Source organism: Leptopilina boulardi, unplaced genomic scaffold (assembly GCF_019393585.1).
Source record: "Leptopilina boulardi isolate dan_hultmark-lab unplaced genomic scaffold, ZJU_Lbou_2.1 LbouV2_248, whole genome shotgun sequence".
Classification (NCBI taxonomy): Eukaryota; Metazoa; Arthropoda; class Insecta; order Hymenoptera; family Figitidae; genus Leptopilina; species Leptopilina boulardi.
Window position 1 is genome coordinate 786,837 of NW_026137805.1, and position 25,187 is coordinate 812,023.

Genomic DNA, 25,187 nt, shown 5'->3' on the forward strand with positions numbered 1-25,187 from the left:
ACTTTTGACCTTTTCTCTTACTGTGACTTCTTCTTTCTATATAGACTCTTTCTGCGAGTCAGCTACTGAATAGAAAAAAGTTGAGTTTTTCTTTTCTCTTTTTTTTTTGTCATTTTTCTTTTATCTAATGTCACGAAATATACGAGAAATGTGAATGGAATATTCATGTTCTATTGGAGATGTTATAATATTGTTAATTGTGAAAAATTAAATTACACTCGAACCTCGATTAATGGGACGTGTTCAAAATTTTTTATTAGAGTAGAGAATGTAATTTTATTTTTTGCTATTTTGGAGAAAATTGTATTTTTAGTTTTGAAAAAAAAAATTTGCTTAATACAGTTGAACCTCGATTACAGAGATAGTGTGTGTTCAAAATTCTTGATTAGAGTAGAGAATGTAATTTTGTTACTATTTTTGAGAAAATTGTATTTTAGTTTTGAAAAAAAAAAAAATTGCTTCATACAGTTGAACCTCGATATATGGGACAAAAAACAAAACGTGCTCTTTTATCGAGGTTTCAGTGACACTTAAAAGTTTACTGTTTAAAAAAAATTAATACGAATTCACGAAGAATTAAAAAAAGTGACAATTTTCGTTTTTAAAAAATTTTATGGTACACTTAAACCTCGATATAAGGAGATTATAAGATTATATCAAGGTTTTAATGTAGGTAAAAAAAAGAAATATAGAAAAACAATTAATGCAGTCAAACTTCGCTATAAGTATTGAATAATCGAATTATTATTATTATTATTATTATTATTATTGTTATTGATTTTTTAAAACTTGCGAAAAAAAAATTAGCACGATAGGCTTATATAAACAAAACGGTAAAACAAAAAAAAAAACCAGAAAAAAATCAAGTGAGAGACAAATGAATTTTCTCAAGTTTATTATTTTCATTCTCTGTTTTATTTATATATTGAAACATAAATAAGAATTTTTGCTGCACGCACATTTCACTATCAGCTCTCATCATTTAATTTCATCAAGTTTATTTTTTTTCCTGATATATGTAGGAAAATAAAAAAATAAAAAAAAAACCCCCTCGTATATTTTCTCCTGTTTCCCAAGCACACGCATGAGAAAAAAAAAGAAAGATTATTTTGTAATAAATTAATACTCAGAATTTTCTATATTATATTTCGTTAGAATATAAAAGAAGGTAATTATTATTAGATGATATTTACATATTAAAAAATATGTGGATAAATAAAATAATTTTTTTTGTCTACATTTTTTTTTTATTTAACGGTATTATATATTAGTATATATATATATATATATATATATATATATATATATATAAAATTCGCTAAAAGCAAATATTATTTTACGTTAATAATGTATTTAAAAAAATTTTTCCTTTTCACAATGTGGTAAAATATAATTTTTATTATTCATAATAATAATAATTATTATTTTTTAACAGTAGTAATAATAACAATAATAATAATAATAATAATAGTATTGTACATGGAGGTTTAAAGTTTTCCTCGTCTTTTTCCATGTTAAATTCTTGACTATATAATTTAATATTATGTGAAATCTTACTACTGGCCAAGGATAAACAGAAAAAATGAAACAAACAAAGGAAAAATATTATTAATAAAATTTTCTTTCAAGACATTTCTCTTTTGCTTTATATTTCAATTTGTGTGAGTTTATGTTAAGATGTATATTTCAAGCGCAAAGAAAGTATCTCCCATTACTTTATCATAATATTTCATAATGCTAATTCTATAAATATGCCTTTGATATTATAATTATATGAGTTGAGAAAATTTACTTTGACATTTTAATTCTTCTAACCATATATATATATATATATATATATATATATATAAATTTTATTCTACGAGAAAAATTGAATTTATTTAATTTTACCTGTAAACAAAGTCTTAACTAAAGGAGACGATGAGAAAGATAAAGTATAAATTTCATGACGAGATTTATTATCAAAATTGAATGAACAAGTTTTTTTCTTTAACGAACTTAAAGAATTTTTTTTTTTCAAAAAAATAACCGAATTTCAATATTAAGAAAAAAAAATTACTTGATTCTACTAAATAATTATTTATTGATAATAATCAACTAAACAGGTATATTTGAATCAAATAAATTATTTTTTTCAGCGTAGAAAAAAGAAATCTTTGTAAATATTACAAAAACCCAGAGATGAGAATTTTTTTTTTTTTTTTTTTTTACTACATAAATTTCGATATCATTCGAGTTTGTCGGAATCAAGTAGAAGATTAAATATTAAAATATTTGTTATATATAGATATATATATTCCATTCATTCAATCTCTCGATTCTGATTAAAAATACTTTCAATAGACAAGAATATTTTGTGAAAATACAATGTGCGGAGGTACAAAAGTGATTTATTATTTGTGCGTATATATATATATATATATATAGTTCAATAAAAATATATTTTTCAAATTGAAAATGCATCCACATTGAACGATATTGTCGTATATCCAAAGAAATGGAAAATACTTCAACTTCTTATATTATTCTTTTCTTCTTATAACTTTATATATATATGCCCTATACACATTCTATATATGTTGGTGGTTCCATAAAATAGAATCGACTTTTAAAAGTCTTTGACGGTGATAAACACCTTTACTTGGATAATAAAAAAAAATTTTAACATTAAATTTTTTTTTTTTGACCAAATTTTCATTGTCGCGAGACAAATAAATTCATTTTTTTTCAATTAGAGAAAAACTGGCTAAATCCTAACTAGAGCCCTATTTTAAATTTATTGAAAAATTCGCTTTGGATGGAAAATTCTGTTCAAATCCCTAAAATAAATAAATTATTATTGAAATAAATGTGACTAGGCTTAAAAATGTAGATAAAGATATTTAGATTTTTTCCAAAAAGAGGAAAACTAGATAGAGCCTGGTCAGAGCCCTATTTTTAAATTAAGGCAATTTTTTTTGCACAGGTCGTTCCTGTGCAGAAATTGTTCCACATTGTTTTATTTAAAAAAAGGGCTTTTATTAGGCTCTCGACAATTTTCCTTGTTTCAAAAACAAAAAACCTGACCAAGTCCTGAGTAGTTTTTTTCCCTACATAGGGTTTGTAATTTGTAATATTCTTACAAAGAATGTTTTTTAAAGTAGAAAAATATTTTACAAGATAGAAAGTATAGAAAACCTAACAAGGCGCTGACTAGTTTTTCCCTAAGTAGGAATTGTAGTTTTAAACATTTTTTGTTAGTACAGAAAACCTAACAAGGCCCTGACTAGTTTTTCCCAAAATAGTGTTTGTAATTTGTAACATTTTTTCTAAGCATGTGAAATCTGACAAGGCCCTGACTAGTTTTTCCCTAGTTAAGATTTCTAATAATATTCTTTACAGTTTTCTAAAAACTTTCTTTTAAAATACAAAGTACAGGAAAGCTCACAAGGCTCTGACTAGTTGTTCTCTAAGAAAACTAGTGATAACCCTATTAGGACCACAGTAGAGATAGAAAAAAACTAATTAGTACCATGTTAGGTATACAATAAAGACAGGGAAAACTACCTATCAGGCCCACAAATACAAATAAGGAAATCTAGTTTGGACCCTACTAGATCCACAAGAGAAGTAGGGAAATCTAGTAAGGGCCTTGTTAGTCAATATAGAATAGAAAAACTATGTGAAACTCCTACTAGGTCCATAATGAAGACAGGGAAAACTAATAAGAGCCCAATTAGGTCAGAAATAGAGATAGGGAAAACTAGTCAGCCCCCTATTAGGCCCAAAATACAAATAAAGAAAACTAATAACAGCCCTATTTGGCCCCAATCAAGATAGGGAGAACTAGTATGGTCCCCATCAGGCCCACAGTACAAATAGGGAAAACTATTTTGGGCCCTACTAGATCCACATTTTTATTTTTTTCAACGTGAGTTTCTGACTAAAAATAAAAAAAATTTCCATTAATATTGTTCCTAAGAAAAAAAATTCGTTTTACAAATTTTTTTTTTTTAAACGGCCTTATCATTGCAAATATTGCTCGTTAGTCTGAGGGTTGAAAATAAATTATTATTATTATTATTAAGGCATTAACAGGCCTAAGGAAAGATAATATCGATTTATAATTACATCCTACATGGCCCAGGGACACTTTAACTTCACTTTGGGCTCGTTTAACGATCTATTTCTTGGTTATATGCATACGACGAGACAACTTTAGGACAACGATGACGACGGACATTCGAACTTGTGTTTCCGTGTAAACGCCTATATATATACACAACTAGAAAATTATATATATATATATATATATATATATATAGTGGGAAATTTCGTTGGCTTTCTATCCGGGACAACTCAACTTGCCCCCTGCCCCCCTCTCTTTACTGGGATCGTCTACTATCCTCCCTCACCCCGGATTTTCCTTCATCCCTTGTTACTCCTATTCTATCCGTCTCTTCTCCCCCTCCTCCCTCTTTTTCACTAGGTCCATTTTACCCCCTTAACCCTCCCTCCCACCCTCTTTAACTCACACCAATACAACGTTTATAGTTCGTCTGCCTCTCTTTCGGTCGAGTTCAACGTTAACCGAGAATATCGGTCTTTAAAGTCGACGGCGGCTTGGCCTCATACATTTATGTATAAGGGGGGTGAGGGTGGGTACGCTCATCGATCGCGCGGGGGCACTCGAGAAAAATTAATTGATAGAGGCGCGCTCAAAAGGGTAAGAGAGATGTAGTAGAGAACGAGAGAGAGAGAGATGGGGGAGAGATTTGTGTGAGGGGGGAGGGAGAGAGGGAGGGAAAAAAAGGGTGAAAGGATTGCTGCAACTCTAGACGCAGTCCGATAGAGTTCGGATTTACACGGCAGACTGACGCTCAAGCGACGCAAATCCGTTAGATCTCCTCAATGAGGATGTCACTCTTTTGTGCGACATTCTATGCATGAGAAATGTGAAGTATCGGAATTTTTACGTTTTTTTTTTTTTAAGTATTGTTTTTCCATTTTTTTTTTTAGTCTCACTACAATATTTCCATTTTTTACAATTATTTGGAAAAATATTTATATCTTAAAAAAAACTTTTTTTTTGGTATCATTTTTTTTTATTAGGAAAATATTTCTATTTTAAAAAAATAAATTTTTTTTGCAATGGAAGAAAATTATTTTTTAAAAAAAATAGTGAGACAATAAATGTAACAGATCCATTTTCAGTTTATAGTAATTATTCTTCTTTCCATTCTGTTAATCCGTTAATGTAATCAAATTAGTTTCATATCTTTATAAATCTCTCACTCTCTCTCGCTCTTTCTTTTACCATTATAATATTGTGACAAAAAGGCTTTTCGTGCAAACACAATATGCACATCGTTCATGTGGTGTGCCAGTGTCAGAAATCGCGTTTAGTTAGCGTGCACCTATTTGGGGTCACGCAAGAGCAGAGGGACGACATGCAAAAAGAGAGAGAGAGAGAAAGACAGAAAGGTTCTGCCCGATTCAACGCCAGGTGTGTCATTAGCCCTCCAACCCTAGAACCAATATTTGTTCTCGCCATAAAATCACACACATTCCCCCTCCATCAATCACAATTGGCGAAAAAAAATTACTTCATTCCTTTTTTTATAGAAAAAAATTTTTTATAAAAGAAAAATTTTAAAAAGATTTTTTTGTTACAGGAAAAAATTTAAAAATAATTTTTTTTTACAGGAAAAAATTAAAAATGAATTTTTTTATAAAAGAAAAATATTAAAATTAATTTTTTTAGAGAAAAAAAATTTTAAAATAAATTTTGTAGAGAAAAAATTTTTTTTTATAGAAATCAAAATAAAAACTAATTTTTTATGGAAAAAATAAATTTTTTATTGAAAAAGTTAATTATTAATTAATAATATAAGAATTATTATAAAAATAGAAAACGATTCTTTCCCCAAAGTTAAAATTATTAACTAAATATTATTATTTATTGTTAAATATTTTTGTATAAATTATCACAGTACTGGAGAGAACGATTAAAGGATAAAAAAAGCGTAGAGAATTTACATGGTAAAACGTTTGCGAGTCAAAGGAGACGCACGACTTACTTAGCGCTCCGAGTGGAAATGATTCTCTGCGGACCGAGCTGTGTGTATTTATACGAACTGAAAGTCAAGGGAGTGGGGCGCGCGCAACTGACGCTTAGTCCCCACCACCATAGACTCTCAAGGTCACCGCTGGTGAAGAGCGCAGAGTGGGAGGCTCCCCACTCTCCGCAACTCACGCCAAGTATAAAAAGTCACCGCTCAGCCAGCGTAGATCCTTTTGCACATTGACTTCCGAAGCTAACGGACCCGGAATTAAATGTAAACCAAACTAAAATTAATATTTTATTTAACTTTTTGACAAAAATATATTTAAATTAATTTCTTTAGTATTTACGTTATTATAATTTGTATTTAAATTAATTCAATTAGTATTTAAATTCAATTAGTATTTGAATTAATTCCATTAGTATTAAAATTCAATTAGTATTTGAATTAATTTAATTAATATTCAAAAAAAAATTTAATAACTACTAAAATTATTAAATTTAATTATACTTTGTAAGAATATATTATTAAATTTTACCAACATTTATTGGACATTAAAAAAAATTATTAAATTTTTTTTTACCCTTCCAAGAGCAAGTTAAACAATTTTTCTTCAATATGACAAAAAACGAAATCGATGAGTTTAAAGTGGGACAAATTTAAAACTCTCGATCAGAAAACTTTTCGATAAAAGTGTCTCTCACCCTGCCCCCATATCGCCGCGAAGGAATGCCAATAATTTGGGTCGCACTATGAAATTGAATGATAGCGTTACTTTCAAAAACCAATGCCCAGTTATATAAAGTTTAAATCGCGTGCACCGGTAAAAGTCAGAGAGAATGAGAGAAGGGACAAAATCTTCAGTGAACATGAGAAAAAGTGAGTTCTCTCTTCTTTTTTTTCATCTTATGGTCCAGAAAGCCGCGCGTTATCGATCGCCAGATGTTGGTAATGGTGAGGAGAAGAAGAAGAAGGGATGAGAAGGAGAAGATCTCAACGTGGAATGAGAGAAACGTTAATGTTACGAGTATTACCTTCAGTGTTAGAGTAGAGGTCACGTTGTTTGGTTATGTCTTGATTATGGTGGCTCAGAAATGGCTAGATTATTACCACCTACAACAGCTTGAAGACCCATTATATTATGAACCAAAAGGAGAATTTCTCTAAAAGTAGATAAAAAAAACAAGAGTTCTTCCCTCACTAATTTAATAGGATAATTTTTCTTCACTTAATTATTTTTTCATCCAGTTATTATTAAAATAGAGTTGGGAGTTCATCAAACCCGCCGACAATTCTTTATATATTTTTCCTCACAACTTTAGTTCTTCCAATATTTTTTGTCTCTGAAAAAACTAAAATTGGAAGTATATATATATATATATAACTTTGTATTAAAAAATCTATATCTAAAGAAATGTGTCTGTAAATATAAATCTAAAAATATTGCCACAAGAAATCAACTTTATTTTTTATTATAAAATAAATATTTTCTATTAATAAAGAAAGGGGAAAAAATATGACAAATTTTGTGGGAAGCAATGATCAACATTGAGTTATGTGTGTTCTTACAGTGGAGGAAAACAATTAGTGCTAATTATCAAGAACTAAAAGGAAAGTAACGTCTAATTACTGTTTTCAAGCATTTTCCTTTTTCGACCCTTCTCCTACTCCTTCTTTTCATTCGTGTTCCAGTTTCATTAAGATTATCATCCCCCTTCATATGAATTGGACATGATTTATTGTTTAGTTCCACCCTCCCTCTCTTTCTCTCCTTCTGGTAAAGGAATTTCGCAACTTATGAAAACCATCCACAGAAAATCTCAACACAGTTGGCAAGCGCTTTCGATTCTTTTTGTTAATTGCTCCTTGATGCTTTTTTTTCAAATTGATGTTACTTTTCTTCTAATTAATCATTTCTTTTGTTTCTATTCTTTATGAAAGCAATTTTCTGCTTTTTTTAACATGCAATTTTTGTCTGAGAAGGGAATTAATTTTTATTTTCGTTTCGATGAATTTAAAAAAAATTAATAATAAATTTTGGTAAATTAATTACTAATCATATTATATTAATAATTAATTACTAATCATATTTTAATAATTAAATACTAATCAAATATTAATAATTAATTACTAATCAAATATTAATAATTAATTAATTATTAAATATTAATAATTAATTATTAATTAAATTGTATTAATAATTAAGTCATTGAAGAAATAATATATTTAATAATAAATTTAGATATTCTTCGTTGGTGAGGAAACGGAATCTACCTATGCATTCTCCGGCGGCACGAGTCGAAATGGATCTCCGTGAGCTGTGCGGCAGTTTTATACTCGCCGCAGGAGAAGGGGGAACGCCAATCAGAGCGCGTCCTTGGAAACGCCCCGCCTCCAACTTCCGCGCTCCCCACTCTTCCCAACTCCCTTTCCTTTCATTTTCGTATAAATAGCAGCCGCGCAAGGCAATGATTTTCATTTCCACCTCAGCAGCGAAGTAGTAAACATTAAAAAAATCGATTTCTTCCAAAATTCATCACCATCTCCCCTATCTTTTTTTAATTATTATTTTTCCATCTTTCCAGTTCAATTATTCCTCCCTCTTGTCCTTAAATGTTCCAAGTATATTCTAGCCAAAAAAAAAATATTCAAACAATAGTTGAATTTAAAAAAAGAAAAACGGTTGTAAATCTGAAAACATTTTTCTCGTACGTTTGTATCAACTGTCGCGAGGATCTGTTTCGCAAATACCTTGAATTCTTTCAATTTCCCATTCTCCTCGTTCTCTCAATTCTTTTTTTTTTTTTTGTCGCATCAGGTTGCGCTTCTGTCCATTTTGTCCTCTCGACGAGCAATATTTTATCGACAAATAACGTGTATTGCGTAGATATTGGAAAGAAAAGAATCGTGTCCTGTATTATTACATCCTATTTGTGGAGTTTTCTTCGACGTCGTCGCTTTTGCTTCGATTCACAGAGCAAACTTCGTTTGATTGTCGTTTGATATCCGGCTTCTTTCTATATATATATATATATATATTTGTTTGTGAGCATTATATTCTTGAAAATTATCTCAAAAAAATACATTCACATGATATTCGTTGGGATTAAGCCAATATTTTCTAGATTTAGAAAAAGAAGTTTTTTAAAATAGTATGAATGTTAAAAATATTCTCATACTGAAAAAATAATTTTTGAACGAAAATAGAAGCTTTAAATAAAAGGAATTTTTTTGCCTTTTGAAAATTAGATTCATAATCGTGCTAATAGAATCGTAAATGAAGAGATGGAACAATTGTTTGAGAATTATTAAGCGAAGAAGAGAGGAATCATGCAGAAACGATGTGTTGGATGTATGTATATATATACATATATATGCATATATTGGACTAAAGGCGGAAAGTTCCAATTTCGTTCATTGGGTGTCCGTTTGCGTGTGCATAAATTCGAGCCGTTGGCGCGTAAATTGTACAGTGAACCAGAACTGGGCACCTCCCAAATGGAATATTGCTTTGGCAAATTATTTCAAGAAATGCCTTTTGTGTATTTGTCATCGTTGTCTCCACGAAACAAATGAAAATAAAGATCAAGGAACTTTTTTTCTTTTGTCATACGTCAAAAAATTAAAATCAGTAAATATATTTCAAATTTTTTTCTTTTTTTAATTTCCATTTTAATACTATTTAAAAAAAATTCTGTTTTTTATAAAAAGTTAAAAACAAATTAGAAACATTTTTAGAATCGTTAAACAATTTTTAAATGTCAAAAGCAATTTTCCAAAGATAAGGAATTAAAAAAAGAAAATTTTTTTTCCTTCCCTTCTGCTATTAACGAGATAACGATTTCGAAAACGAAAATAATCAACACTTTTGCCACATCCACCCTCTTATTTTTTTTTTGTTTGCCACTCGACCTTAAGACTTTCACTTTTTTACCCTGTTGTTACGGGTCACTCTTTTTTCGACCCCTTGCTTAATTTCCTTTTTCTCCTTCCTTTATTTCTCACACTCCTTTTCTCTCTCTCTCTCTCTCGGTACTCTTTTTTCATTCTAACGCCAAAGACAAACACTCATGCAAATTTCTTCTGCAACCGCCGCGCATACAAATGACGTGTTTAGAAGCAAAGTGCGAAACTAAAAGGGGTGCGGCGGCAACAATGAAAAGCGTAGCAAGAGTTGAGGGTAAAAAAAACAACAAACCTTCGAAGGAAGTGCACACAGCATGGAAGGAGGTTTCGAAAAGGGGACGAGAATAAGTTAGAGAAAATGGGAGGGGGAGAAAAAAAAGAGAGAGCGAGAGAGAAAAGGAGTTAAGTTGAAAGAAAACAAGGCAGTGTTTGTTTTTTACTTTTTCATTCACCCCAAAAAAGATCATTTCTACTTCAAATCATTTGGAATATTTCTAATACCTAATTCTTAATTAACCTAATCTGTATTTAATCAAATTTTTATTTGGCCTAACATTTATTTAATCTAAATTCTTATTTGGCCTAATCTGTAGTTAACCTAATTCTTATTTTACCTAAACTAACTTTAACCTAATTCTTATTCGTTCTAATTCTCATTTAGCCTAATCTGTATTTAACCCAATTTTTATTTAGCCTAATATGTATTTAATCTATTTTTTATTTAGCCTGATATTTATTTAATCCAATTCTTATTTGGCTTAATCTGTATTTGACATAATTCTTATTCGTTCTAATTCTTATTTGGCCTAATTTGTATTCAACATAATTCATATTTGTCCTGATATTTATTTAATCCAATTCTTATTTGGCTTAATCTTCATTTAACCTAATTCTTCTTTGGCCTAATTCGTATTTAACAAAATTTCTATTTGCCAAAAAAATAGGTTAAATATGAATTAGGGTATATAATAGTTAGCTAAAAAGTAATTATTAGGCTAAATAAAAATTAGGGACAATAACAATTAGGAGATATAAGAATTAGATAAAAAAAATGTTATTACATTAAAAATTAGGCGAAATAAAAATTATGTTAAATATGAATTAGGTTATATAATAATTAGGGACAATAATAATTAAGCCAAATAAGAATTAGGTTAAATATAAATTTTGTCACTAGTACATAGGCAAAATAAAAATTCGGTTAAATATGAATTAGATTACATATAATAATTAGAGAGAATAAAAATTCAGCTAATTAAGAATTAGGTTAAATATAATTCGATTAATTAATTGAAAAATGTATGAAATAAAAAATTCTGTAAACTAATAACTTAAAAAAATTTTGTAACATAAAATTTCGTCTAAATAGAAATTTCAGTTAAATAAAAATTCAGTGAAATAAAAATTCTCAAGATATGAAAATTTGAAGGTTGATAAAATATAGAACTAGATAAGCAAATGAATACATCTGCTATATATAGTTGGAGATGAAAAAAGGGCAGATGAAAAGAGATGAAATGAAGAAGAAAAAGAAAAAAGGTTAGTGGGTCGATGGTTTGAAAGCATCAAGGATTTACATTGTATTACTATATATATATATATGTACAAAATTCGAGCATTTTGCCTATGGAGTTAAGTTCATCCCATTAGCGGTTGTGAGCTTAATCGACTTCCTTCAAACTTTCATCTTGAATAAATCCACCTCTAAACTTTTGAGTGAGATAAAAGGCGCGCCGCTGATCCAAAGTCTAAGGGTTTTCTAACATTCAAAGTATTTACAATGTGTGTGTGTGTGTGTGTGTGTATTTACTAAAGAAGAAAATTGAAAAACTGCAGTTTGAAAATTTTCATTAAACTAAATTTATCACTAATCCAAATTGATAATTTAACAAAAAACAATGCTCGCATTTAACCAAAGTTTTTAATTCACAAAATTTTTTATTTAATTGAGATTTAATTAATTGAATCATTTTGGAAAATTTTCATGATTTAGTTAAATGTCAATTTTTAGCAAAATCAAATTCTGCTAAATGGCAATTCGGCTAAATAAAAATTTGGTTAAATGCATATCTTGATTAAAATCATAATCAGTTTAATGGCAATTCTGTTAAATAGAAGTTTGGTTAAATATCAATTTGACTGAATAAAAATTTTGTTAAATGGCAATTCGGCTTGATAAAAATTCGGTTAATTAAAATTTTTGGCAAAATAAAATTTAGTTAAATGACAATTCGGTCAAATATCAGTTTGGTAAAATGACAATTTGACTAAATAAAAATTTGACTAAATAAAAATTTTGCTAAATGTCAAATTGATCTAAATTAAATTCCGCTAAATGGCAATTTGGGTTAATAAAAATTTGGTTAAATAACATTTTTGTCAAAATAAAATTTAGTTAAATGACAATTCGGTCAAATATCAGTTTGGTAAAATGATAATTTGACTAAATAAAAATTTGGCTAAATGTCAAATTGGTCTAAATTAAATTCCGCCAAATGGCAATTCGGGTTAATAAAAATTTGGTTAATTAAAATTTTTGGCAAAATAAAATTTAGTTAAATGACAATTCGGTCAAATACCAGTTCGGTAAAATGACAATTTGACTAAATAAAAATTTGGCTAAATGTCAAATTGGTCTAAATTAAATTCCGCTAAATGGCAATTCGGCTAAATAAAAATTTGGTTAAATGCATATCTTGATTAAAATCATAATCAGTTTAATGGCAATTCTGTTAAATAGAAGTTTGGTTAAATATCAATTTGACTGAATAAAAATTTTGTTAAATGGCAATTCGGATTAATAAAAATTCGGTTAATTAAAATTTTTGGCAAAATAAAATTTAGTTAAATGACAATTCGGTCAAATATCAGTTTGGTAAAATGACAATTTGACTAAATAAAAATTTGGCTAAATGTCAAATTGGTCTAAATTAAATTCCGCTAAATGGCAATTCGGGTTAATAAAAATTTGGTTAATTAAAATTTTTGGAAAAATAAAATTTAGTTAAATGACTATTCGGTCAAATATCAGTTTGGTAAAATGACAATTTGACTAAATAAAAATTTGGCTAAATGTCAAATAGGTCTTAATTAAATTCCGCCAAATGGCAATTCGGGTTAATAAAAATTTGGTTAATTAAAATTTTTGGCAAAATAAAATTTAGTTAAATGACAATTCGGTCAAATACCAGTTCGGTAAAATGACAATTTGACTAAATAAAAATTTGGCTAAATGTCAAATTGGTCTAAATTAAATTCCGCTAAATGGCAATTCGGGTTAATAAAAATTTGGTTAATTAAAATTTTTGGAAAAATAAAATTTAGTTAAATGACTATTCGGTCAAATATCAGTTTGGTAAAATGACAATTTGACGGAATAATCCTGTGAAATTTAAATATTCCTCGTTAATTTAAAAAAAAACATTTGAATAAAAATTGAAAAAATGGCGTTGAATGAATTTGCCCCAAAAAAAACGAAGTACTCGATTTTTTCTTGTTTCTAAAAAAAAAACTCCAAGAAAAATAAAAACGTCTCAATACTAAACAACGTTTCTTTAAAAAATATTGAGAGCAAAGTTAGAACTGTTTAAAATTCTCGTGATACTAAAACTTTGTTTTCGCACAGCTTCCCAAAAAAAAAGATGAGAATTTTCTAAAAGTTCGTTTCTTCTACTGTTTGAAAAAAGTTTTCGGATCTTGTAAACATACACACACATACACACCTTTCCTGCAAATGTGATTTCAATGTTTATTATAAATTTTTAAAAAGAAAAAAAAATTTTTCTTCTTTTGTCAATATAATACCTACCAATTTCAATTTTATTTTTCTTTATTATGATTTTTTTAAAAGAGAAGAGAGAGAGAGAGAAAATAATATTTATATAATAAAAGAATTTTTCAAAAACGAATCAAATAAATGAAATGTCTTGAAAAATAGTTCAACGCCCCCCCCCCCATTCCCCCTTTTTGTTACCTCGTCTCCACACGTGATCAATGAAATTTTCAATAACTCTCAACTTTCAAAGATATTCGAGAATGTTATTGGATCTTTCTCTCTCTCTCTTTTTTTTCTTTTATTTCTAAATAGACTTTTAATCAATTTAGGAAAAAAAAAATCTGATTCTCTTAAAAATAATAAAAATATATTTTTTTACATATATAAAGTAATAAAATTAAATTATTAAAAAATATATTGGAAATTATTTTCAATATTCTTCAAACATTTTTTTTTTCTATAAAAAATTGAAAAATAATACTAAAAGCTTTTTTTAGAAAAATTTTTTGCCAACGAAAAAAAATTCTAGTATCCTTTTAATTTTTTTTCTTTTTGTTGAAAATAATCTTTTATCATGCTTCAAAAAAAAAGGGGAAAAATTTCTTCCTAAGGCTTTTTTAAAATATAAAAAGCGAGTTTATAGCTATAGAAGTATATATATATATATAGAGCTTACACTATAAGTATGAAATTTTTCTTCATAAATTCACGCGATAAAATGAATATCCTATATACGATACGGAAAACCTTCTGGTTGGCACAATTACAATTGAGTCACAGTACTCTTCAATTCTGAAGCCACAAGATCCAACGAAATCAATTTTATCGATGAGAAAATGCTTCTCTTGAAAGGTGAGTCAAGATACTTTACATTTTTTTCCCCCTTTTTTTTTTAAAAAAAAAAGAAAAAAAAACAGAATATTGAGAATAATCACCAGAGTGTAGGAGGACAAAAGAAACAAATTTTTCCTTTTTACCCTTATAAATTGAAACTTCACTTTTATGTAATGGCACAAAAAAATAGAAATGAAATATAAATAAATTCATATATATTAAATTATTAATAATTTTCTATTATTAAAGAAAAAAATTTTCAAAATTTATTTTACGTTAAATTTATTTATTTACTGATTGTTTTTTATTTAATTAATAATAATAATTATAATAATTAAAAATAATTATATTTAAAATTGAAAGTTGTAAAATATTTTCAAGTTAAAAAAAAACATTGCAAATTTTTTTTTTTAAATTTGAAAATTAAATAAAAAAAATTTATTATTATTAGTAAAAAAAAGTATTTATTTATTTTTCATAATTCTTTTTCTTATTTTCTGTATCATTATTCTCTACATATTGTTCTCTCAATTTGTGTTGACAAAATTAAAAGTTATCTTGAATTTTCGTTTTTTTTTTTTTTTTTGGGAGGCAAAAGTTGCTGACAATGTCTGATTATTCAAAGACGAAAACTACTTGGAGTGCCTTTGAAACTCTTTAGGGATGGAATATAAATTACCCGTATCAGAATTCTAAGTTCTCGAAAATAATCAAAGGATATGTAAACTGCGCTCGAAATGCCTTTGGAATATATTCGTACTTTCAATTGATTTTGGAATTTTTCCTTTCAAATATTGCTTATTTTCATTTTTTTTTCGTTTAGATGTGAAAAAAAAATTTTTACATCTTTTTTTTCTAGTAGTAGACGAAAAAATTAGGAAAAAAAATAATTGTGTGAATGAACCTTTATTTAATTTTGAACTATTGTGCAGAAACCTTTACTAAAATTTGAAACTGTTGTGAAGACACCTTTATTAAATATGAGACTGTTGTGAAGACACCTTTATTAAATATGAACCGTTGTGAAAACACCTTTATTAAATTTGAAACTGTTGTGAAGACACGTTTATTAAATATGACACTGTTGTGAAGACACCTTTATTAAATATGACACTGTTGTAAAGACACCTTTATTAAATATGAACCGTTGTGAAAACACCTTTATTAAATTTGAAACTGTTGTGAAGACACGTTTATTAAATATGACACTGTTGTGAAGACACCTTTATTAAATATGACACTGTTGTGAAGGCACATTTATTAAATATAAACCGTTGTGAAAACACCTTTATTAAATTTGAAACTGTTGTGAAGACTCATTTATTAAATTTTTTAGTTCTTGTGAAAAAAACAACCTTTATTAATTGTTACATAACAAGTAAGAAATAAAGCTGCGTTTACAAAAAAATACCAATTTTTAATTTAAGTAAAACATAAATGTGTGTTCATACCAAATATAAATCATTAAAACTTTAATTTGTCAATAAAGGTGCGTTCACAAAAAATACTAATTTTTAATTTAAGTGAAACATAAAGGTGTGTTTACAATCAAGAATAGAAATTTACATTTTTGATTACACAATAAAGGTGCATTCATATCAAACATTAATCATTCGATTATTGAGAAAAAAATAAAGGTGCCTTCACATCAAATACCAATTTTAAAGATAAATATAATTTCAATTAAAAAAAATAAAATAAATCTTCTAGTAAACCTATTTATATGGGATAATAGAAAAGAAAAATAAAGGTGCATTCACACTGGATATCAATTTTTAGTTTGTTAATAAAACAATAAACATCAATTATGCAAAATGAAATGGATTTTTTTTTTTCTCTCTAAGCAAAAATAATTACAATGTTCTCGTGGCTATGGTTATTTTTTATTTCCTTGAAGCTAATAAACGCGTGTTACTTTTTTTCTTGCATTTTCATTTTGTCGATTAGCAATAACTAGAAACTATATATATATGGTCATTCAGATCGACTAGTCTCTTGCGATTATACTCGTATGCGTGTAAATAGACTAGATACAATTATGTTTTCATTAAGCGAATCATGAATAGAAATTACATCGTTAACTCTCAAAGGTATTTTGCAGAAATCTGAGAGATCGGAAAATACGATTCGCTCTCTCTCTCTCTCTTTCTCTCTTTCTCTCTCATGAAACCTTTTTTAATCCATCTGCGGCGTTCGACTAAATTTATTTATTTTCTTTTTTTACCCTCGTTTTTTTTGTTTTTTCTTTCTCCTTGTGTGTGTGTTTGTGTGTTCTCATCATTTTTTTTTCATTCATTCTTTTTTTCTCCCCTCCTTCCACCCACTCACTGACCCTCGCGTGCACATTTTGCAACAGTCGCGCTTGAAATTCCGAATATTTTCAAAGTATTACTGACGAAAATATACAGGCCACCACACAAAGGTAGATTAACTGTAAAATTTTCGATGGAATTATATTTAATATGAGGTGAGCTTAAATTCGAGCCGATTTAGTTTTTCTCGTTTCGTCCGCTGAAGGATATGAGATGTAGAAAAAAAATTCTCGACATTAAGCTAATTACTTTCATTCACATGTTGGAATTTATTTCATTTACTTTATATATTAGATATATGATAAAGAAATGAAAATTTAAAATCTACTAAAAAATTTTTTAATAGTGCAATAAATTTTTCACAAACCGTAATATATATATATATATATAGCCAATAATTTGAATATAAAACTTTTTCTTTTATAAATATTTCCTCAATTTTCCCCACTTTTTTCTCTTTTTTTTGAAATCATTTTATTGAATTGAATAATTTTATTGTTTCTCCCGAGTTGTCAAAAGAAAATGGGAACTAGAAATATATAGTTTGTGAGAGTTTTACGTTGAGAAACTTTAAATAGTTTTCTCGTGAATAAAACGAGTCCACTCGACATTGATAAACTTTTTGAAAACGTCCAAGTTTCAGCGCTTTCAAATTGGTTGATTTAAAATTGAATTTGCGTCCATCTTCTTATACAAATAGTTATATACATATAAAATCGCTTTTCTTTCACCGCCTTGTGAAATACGCAAAACTTCACCTTGTCATTCAGTTTTGCAAAAAAAAAACAAAAAAAATTGAATATATTTCTATATAGAAAATACAAAAAAAAATTTACATACCTTTACAAACAAAAGCATCTATGCGGCGTGGACTATTGTGATTCAAGATCACGCGCAGACAATCAGGAGGTGATTTCGGACCGATTGGTCAAGTAAAGCACCAAGGCGGGTATTATGGCCAGAATGTGTGCCAGAATCGCCATGATGCATAATCTAGTAAAGTATGCGGTTATCCATGCCAGCTCCATTGCTGTCGCCTCGAAACATCCCATTTTCCGGGAATTCTTTCTCTCTCTCCCTCGATTTCCGCACTGAAAAAGAAAATATTTTTTTGTCAATTTCTTTTCGAACACAATCATTATTTTGATATGATTCTAAAGTAAATAGAAATTCGATGTGGAAGTAAAAAAAATAATAATAGAAATACTGCTTTTCTATAAGAATTGTGAAAGCACCTTTAGGTATTGAAACATTTTTTTCCGGTGTGTAGACCACCTTTAAACATTTATGTATTTAGTAGAATTTTAGGGAAGGACTTTTATTTAGTTTCAGTTGTGAAAGCACCTTTATTTTTAAAAAATTATATATTTGGTGTGTAAACACCATTAAACAATTGTGGAACTTAATAGCGACAAAGAAAAGTATTATTATGTTTTAGTTGTGAAAACACCCTTATAGGTATTTAAACCATTTTTTCGTGTGTAGACACCTTTAGACATTTATTTTATTAGAATTATAGGGAAAATTTTTCATTAGTTTCAGTTGTGAAAGCACCTTTATTTCTTAACAATTTTATATTTGGTGTGTAAACACCATTAAACAATTGTGGAACTTAATAGCGACAAAAGAGAAGTATTATTATGTTTTAGTTATGAAAACACCCTTATAGGTAGTTAAACAATTTTTCGGTGTGTAAACACCATGAAAAAAATTACGAAACTTACTAGAAACACATGACAGAAACTACAATTTACGTTATGAAAGCACCTTTAGATATATGTATAAAGAAATTCAGTGTATGGACACCTTTACTTTACATAAATAAATAAAGGTGTCCTCACACCGAATTTCATTTTTCTAAATTATACATTTTTTTGGACCATATTATTATTATTAAATCATTCATTTTTTTTCTATTTTATAATTAATAAATTATTACAATTGCAATTAACAGATTTTAAACAAATTTACACTTTTATTAAATAATTATTTTCAACATATTCCCTGTTACCAATTGTCATTCAATTATTATAGTCAAATATTTTATCAATATCGCTGATTGATCATATTGTAAATAAATTCACTAATATGAACAAAAGACCAATTTTCCAATCTGCTATTATTTTCATACATTAAGTAATTGCCAATCATAAATTTTCATCAAGTTTAATTACATGCCATATAAAGCGATAAAAAATATATATTTACTCTTTTATTTTTATATATATATTGATCGTGACTCGTGTATTTCAACGGCTGACAAAAAAAAATAAATTCTCATTTTTATCTTCTGAAATATTAATTTTTGTTTCACATATTGAAAAATTGTTTAATCACCTGTCAATAAGTTACTAAAAAAAATGCTAATAATTTATTTCAATACCAAAAAAAATTCGAATTTAAAAATTCTCATATATATATATGACTTTTATTCTTTAAGTGACAGTGTTTATTGAGCTGGATCGCATGTTCCGCTTTTTTTTACAGCACGTTTATTTTTTCTTTCCTCAAAGAAAAAATTCATTTATGGATAGAGAAGAAGTGCTTTGATTTTTTTCTTCATAGGTCGAACTAACGAGACTCAAAGAGTTCAGAACTTGGGGTAAACAAAGATTTTAAAATGTCGAAGGGGGCGGGATGGAGGGGGGGTGGTGGGACATTAATGAACGAATTTTTCAGTCTCCCAGTAATTGAGGACACCACAAAAGAATCACAGTTGTGTACTTAAAAGGGTCAAAAGGAAGAAATTCATCTCAGAATACGAAATGCGTTTTTGTCTTGTGCAAGACAGAGAGATGATGACGGTCACTGAACTTTTACTCACGACTCTTGTCAGAGAATCTTTCAACTTTACCATTTCTCTCTCTCTCTCTCTCTATCTCATTCGCTCTGTACTTTGAAATCGGGACCTGAAGCTTGAATCTGGAAAATATTTACACTCTACATAGCCACTGAGTAATTGGCCTCGGAAGTTTTTCGATTTTCCTTCAGTAGACGACCACTAAAAGATTTTCTAATTTTCGAAAGCGAGAACTAGGCCGAAAAAAAAGGTTACAAACTTCCCCAAAAAAAAGTTGTTGCGAAGAAAAAATATTTAATCTAATATTGTTTGGAAAAAAAATAGTAAATTATTTAAATTTTATATTGTAATAATTTTGTTAATATAATTATCAAAATTTTATAATTGATAAGATAAAATAATTTCCTAATAGGTTCCGTTCACTAGGAACATTACAGTTGGATTGCTAGCTCCCGAGATGCTTGTCTATATTTATACTAATTGGATTCGCGCTGGAGGGGATGCATGACGCCTATTGGCTGACCGCTGAGCTGTAGGGAGAAGCCAAGTTCCTACGCGCATGCGCCACCAGCGCGCACCAATCAGCTTCAGTCCCAGTTCGTCTGCCTAGCACAACGCATCGATTCCCACAATCGAAACTATCTCAACATCGCAAACTATCTCTCAATTTAAATATTACGCAGGTAATGAATTTTTTTTTATATTTCTATTCTAATTTTTAATATTCCATTTTTTTTCCTATATTTTTCTTTTCAACTAATTTAAATCCCTTGTTTTTATTTCTCATTCATTCTTGTAAAATTTTAATTCATTCATTTCAATTCTATTCAAATATTTCTTTATTTTACGAGAATTAACGCGATGCATTATTATTATTATTATTTAATAAAACAAAAAATGAAAATCCCGTACAAAAAAAAGGACTTTCGTATGATTTATATCAACAAAAGAAATATTCTATTATTTATTTACATTAAATAAAAAAATTTTCAGAAATAATACGAGGGAAAATACACATTTTTCCCAAATTGGATATAAAGTTTTGATTAATTAATGTTATACAATCTGATGGGATTCCTCGTGAAATATTTTACATTTGTAATCAAAACTATGACGTGAATTTGATGAAAAGCAATCATATATTGAAATAAGCGAGGGGAAAAAAATTTTTTTTTTTTGAAATTCCCCTTTTTGAAAATTAACTGTAATAACGAGTTTTACACAATCGTTAAAAATAAAAAAAAAAAAAAGAAGAATAATCCCTCGTCAAAAGTGTATAAATTTTTATAGCCCAAAAAAAATTGAGTCTCACATTTTTTTTTTGAGACATTTAATTTGAAATAAATATTCCATTTTTTTTGCACAATAAAAATCTTGAAACCTATTTTTCTTTTTAATATAGAAAAAAAATGATATTTAAAATACATTGTTTTGTTTTCAGGTTAATAAGCTTGGCACAATTTTCCCAGCCACACAATTGTATGTGTTTAAAACAAACAATTGTGTGTCGAAAATGACCCAGTTTAAAACAATGGAATATGTTTTAGTAGAATAACTTTAAGAAGCTTGAGCACAAATGAACTTAACTGGCGTTGAGTGAACAATAAAGCAATTATCACGTAGAAACAGTCATACAATTTACAATAATGAAAACATATCACGCAAACCTTTTGTGTATATGTGTTCAAGCGGTGCCTGCGTGTATGCCCAACTCACAAAGGGGGTGAAACAAAATAAAAAAAATTTCTCGCCACGAGGGTCAAGATCCGGGACGTGATGGTGAAGGAGCTTTCATCCATTCTGGTTTTGTACCTCTTTTGAAAAGTTGAAAATAAAAAGAAAGATTTCGACAATATTAGAAACGAAAAAGATATAACAAAAACATAAAAAAAATAGTAACAAAATAAAAAAAATAGTAACAAAAAAATAAGAAAATAAATAAAAATAGTAAAAAAAAAACTAGAAAAAAATTTACTAAAATATAAAAAAGAATTACAAACAAAATAAGAAAAAAAAATTAGTAACAAAATAAAAACTAGTAAAAAAAAAACCCTGGACAAGAGAAAATTAATGCTAAGGAAGAAAATTACGAACGCACAGTTGAACCGTAGAATTATATTTTCAGCTTTGAGTAGGGAAAAACAATTGCCGAGTTGAAGTGGGATTCTACTTGGAAAGATCCCTTGAAAAATGCCTTCTGAAGTCTACTTTTTTCTGCTTGAAATTTATCCTCTTAGGGAAATTTACCTTCGATCTTTTTTACGCTTATTTTTTTTTCCTTCTTTTTACAGTTTTTTTTTTTTTTTCTATTTTTTTGTCTTATATACTTTATTACCGTAATCCGTTAGCATTATTATTCTTATATTCTTATAATAAAATATTGACAAAACTCTTTCGGAGACAAAAAAAAAATTGATTATATTAGTCTAAAATTTCATTTCACAATTTCGTTATTTTTCTATTGGATAATAAATTCGATTTTAGTGATTTTTTCAGTTTTTTAAAATTAAAAAAGTTTTAAAAATTTTTTTTTACTTAAAATTTATTTGAAGGTTTACGGAGTCGCTAAATTATCCCAAAATTTTTTAGAACCAGCGACTCTGTAAATCCTCGAGTGAAAAATTTAAAAATTTTAAAAATGCCCTCATTTAATCAATTTAAATTTTTTTTGTTATAATTTGATAGTAAATAAATTGGTATAGAAATTAATTATATGCGTTATTAAAAATAAAAAAGAATTTACCGATATTGATGATGGGGTCCAGGTCCTCAGCTCTCCTCTTCTTTCTTGAGCCCTAAAGCAACCCTAAGGGTAAATTTTAAGACCAGCTGATATAGCTTATCTTCAAATTTACCTTTAAGGAGGCAGCCAAGAAGGTGTCCTTTCGCAAAGCAAAACATGCCGCAACCTTTTTGAAATTTATTTTATTGGTTAGAATAAGTACACTTTTTTTAAACACTAAAAAAAAGATGTATTATAAAAAGAAATGATTTTAAAGTGAATGTTCTTTTTAAAATTTACATTTCAATTAGTAAAATAAAATTCCATTCTAGAAAGAGTACAATTTTAATTTCATTTATTAAAACAAAATTCTATAAATCCAACTAGTAAAATATATAACCACAATATATGAAATATTGTATGGTCATATATTGTGCTACTTGGAAAAAATTAAATATGCATTATCATACTTCTTATTAAAAAAAAAATTTCTTTTAAACTAATTTGCATTTAACTTTAATAATACTTTCAAATATTATAATTTTATTAAAAAGTATATTAAATAAAGAAAAGTAGATGTGGATTTTATAATAAATTTAATGTCGACATAATATTAAATTTGAAGAGTAGATTAAGACTTAAAAAATTGAAAACAATTTTTAAAAATGAATTTTTCATATATTTCGACACCAATTCTCCTTTCTTTAATCAATTTTTAATAAAATTGTACTATTTAAAAATAGTAGTGAAGAACAAACCAAAATTATTTGCTTCACATATAGAATGCACCATATATTATTAAAAAAAAATTTATATTTGATATGAAAAATACTTTTTAAAATTATTTTTTTATTCAAATTACCATAAGTGTAAAAGTGTAACTTACGCAAACGAAAAAAATAAATTGCGCAAAGGATGTGCAGTTAGGTATGCGTAGCTCGCTGGTCTTATCCCACTAGCGGGTCGATGGCTGAAACTACTTACAAAGTATACAGCCACATAGTGATGAGATTAAATAATTTTTCATAAAAAAAAAAAAATTATCAAAAATTATTCAATGCTCAATAAGACATTTCGAAATCCCTGGCATAATAGTTTCAAATGAGCCCTCCCACCCCCCCCCCCTCTTCCCAATTTTAAAAAAAACTTTCACTATTCGCGAAAAAAGACGAACGCGATTTAAATTGGAATTCGGACGCGCGCGTAACGAGTTGTCTTGTATTTAAAACGGAAGACAAACAACGAAGACGATTTTTAAACACCCTAAAAAAATTTCGTTCGCGATTATAAAATTATCGAATTAACACTCCCGAAGCTAATAATTTTTAAATCCGACACGACACGCACAACGAGAATAAGAAAAAATGAAAATATTTTATAATTATATATATTAAACGACCGTCACTTTTACTAAGTTCGAACACTCACGTAAAAAATGAAAAAATGTTAATGAATTTAAAAAAAAAACCGTACTGTTTACCTGAAACAAAAAATAAATTCAATTAATAATTAAATTTTTACTTAATTTAATTAATTAAATACTAAATAATTATTTAAATCTGTTTTACCGATGTAATCCACAAAATCTGTTTCATCAGCAGTCGGTAAAACAGTTTTTTTTATGTAAACCATCAAATAAGTTTTATTAACAGTCGGTAAAATAGTTTTGGTGGAATCCTTGCGTATTTAATAATTATTCTTATTAAACCTGTTTTATCAGCAGTAGGTAAAACAGTTTTAAACCTGTTTTATCAGCAGTGGATAAAACGGTTTTAAACCGTCAAAACTATTTTATCAGCAGTGGGCAAAACAGTTTTCTTCAACCAAGCATTATTATCGTCTTAATCTGTTTTATCAGCAGTCAGTAAAACAGTTTTCAACAGTCAGAACTGTTTTATTAGCAGTGGGCAAAACAGTTTTTTTTTAACCAAGCATTATTATCGACTTAATCTGTTTTATCAGCAGTCGGTAAAACAGTTTTTAACCGTCAAAACTGTTTTATCAGCAGTAGGTAAAACAGTTTTTTTTTGAACCAAGCATTATTATCGATTTAATCGATCTATTCTGTTTTACTAGCAGTCGATAAAACAGTTTTTTTATGCAAACCGTCAAATAAGTGTTACCAACAGTTGGTAAAATAGATTTGGTAGAATCCTTGCGTATTTAATAATTAGTCTTGTTAAATCTGTTTTATCAGCAGTAGGTAAAACAGTTTTTTTGAACCAAGCATTGTTATCGATTCACTCGATATATTCTGTTTTACTAGCAGTCGGTAAACAGTTTTGACTAAGAACTATCTATCTATTTAATCAGTATAATCTGTTTTATCAGCCGTCGGTAAAAAAAAGATTGCACTACTAAAAAAATAAAATTCCTAGAAAAAATATTTATTTTCAAAATACTGCATGAGAAATCTAACTTTAAAATTCGTAAAAATAAAAATGTTTCCAACATATTGAGATTTTTTTTCCCCTTACTTTGCATTCTCGAAAAAAACTATAACTAACTGAATTTTGTGTTTACTCAAGAGTCTCAATGGCATGTCAGAAGAGATTTTTTTTTTATTTTATTTTTTCGATTTTCTCTAACGGATTGGAAGTTGAAAAAGGTTGGTCATGACTTTTACACCTACGCAAGAGTAGAAAATCGATTTTGGCTTTTGCCTTTGGAGCTGTCGACTATATCACATTCAAGAGGGGGGAAACTCTCTCGAAGTGACAGTTTTTGAAATGAGCTATATCCTAGGGTCCATCAAATTCTGAAGCATCCAGCGAGAAATTCTTGCTTGGCATTT

At 27.9% G+C, this 25,187-nt stretch overlaps 1 protein-coding gene across 1 annotated transcript in view; it reads right to left on the minus strand.

The window, feature by feature from the left end:
- Positions 1–22,565, minus strand: part of LOC127280497 (hemicentin-2-like) — a 174,854-nt gene extending 152,289 nt beyond the window's left edge. The window contains exons 1-2 of the mRNA XM_051303522.1: positions 22,415–22,565; positions 17,712–17,962 (exon numbers count right to left, since the gene is read on the minus strand). The gene's annotated coding sequence lies outside the window, so the exon portion shown is untranslated. The remainder of the gene's footprint in view (positions 1–17,711; positions 17,963–22,414) is intronic.
- Between the last annotated feature and the right edge of the window lie 2,622 nt (positions 22,566–25,187).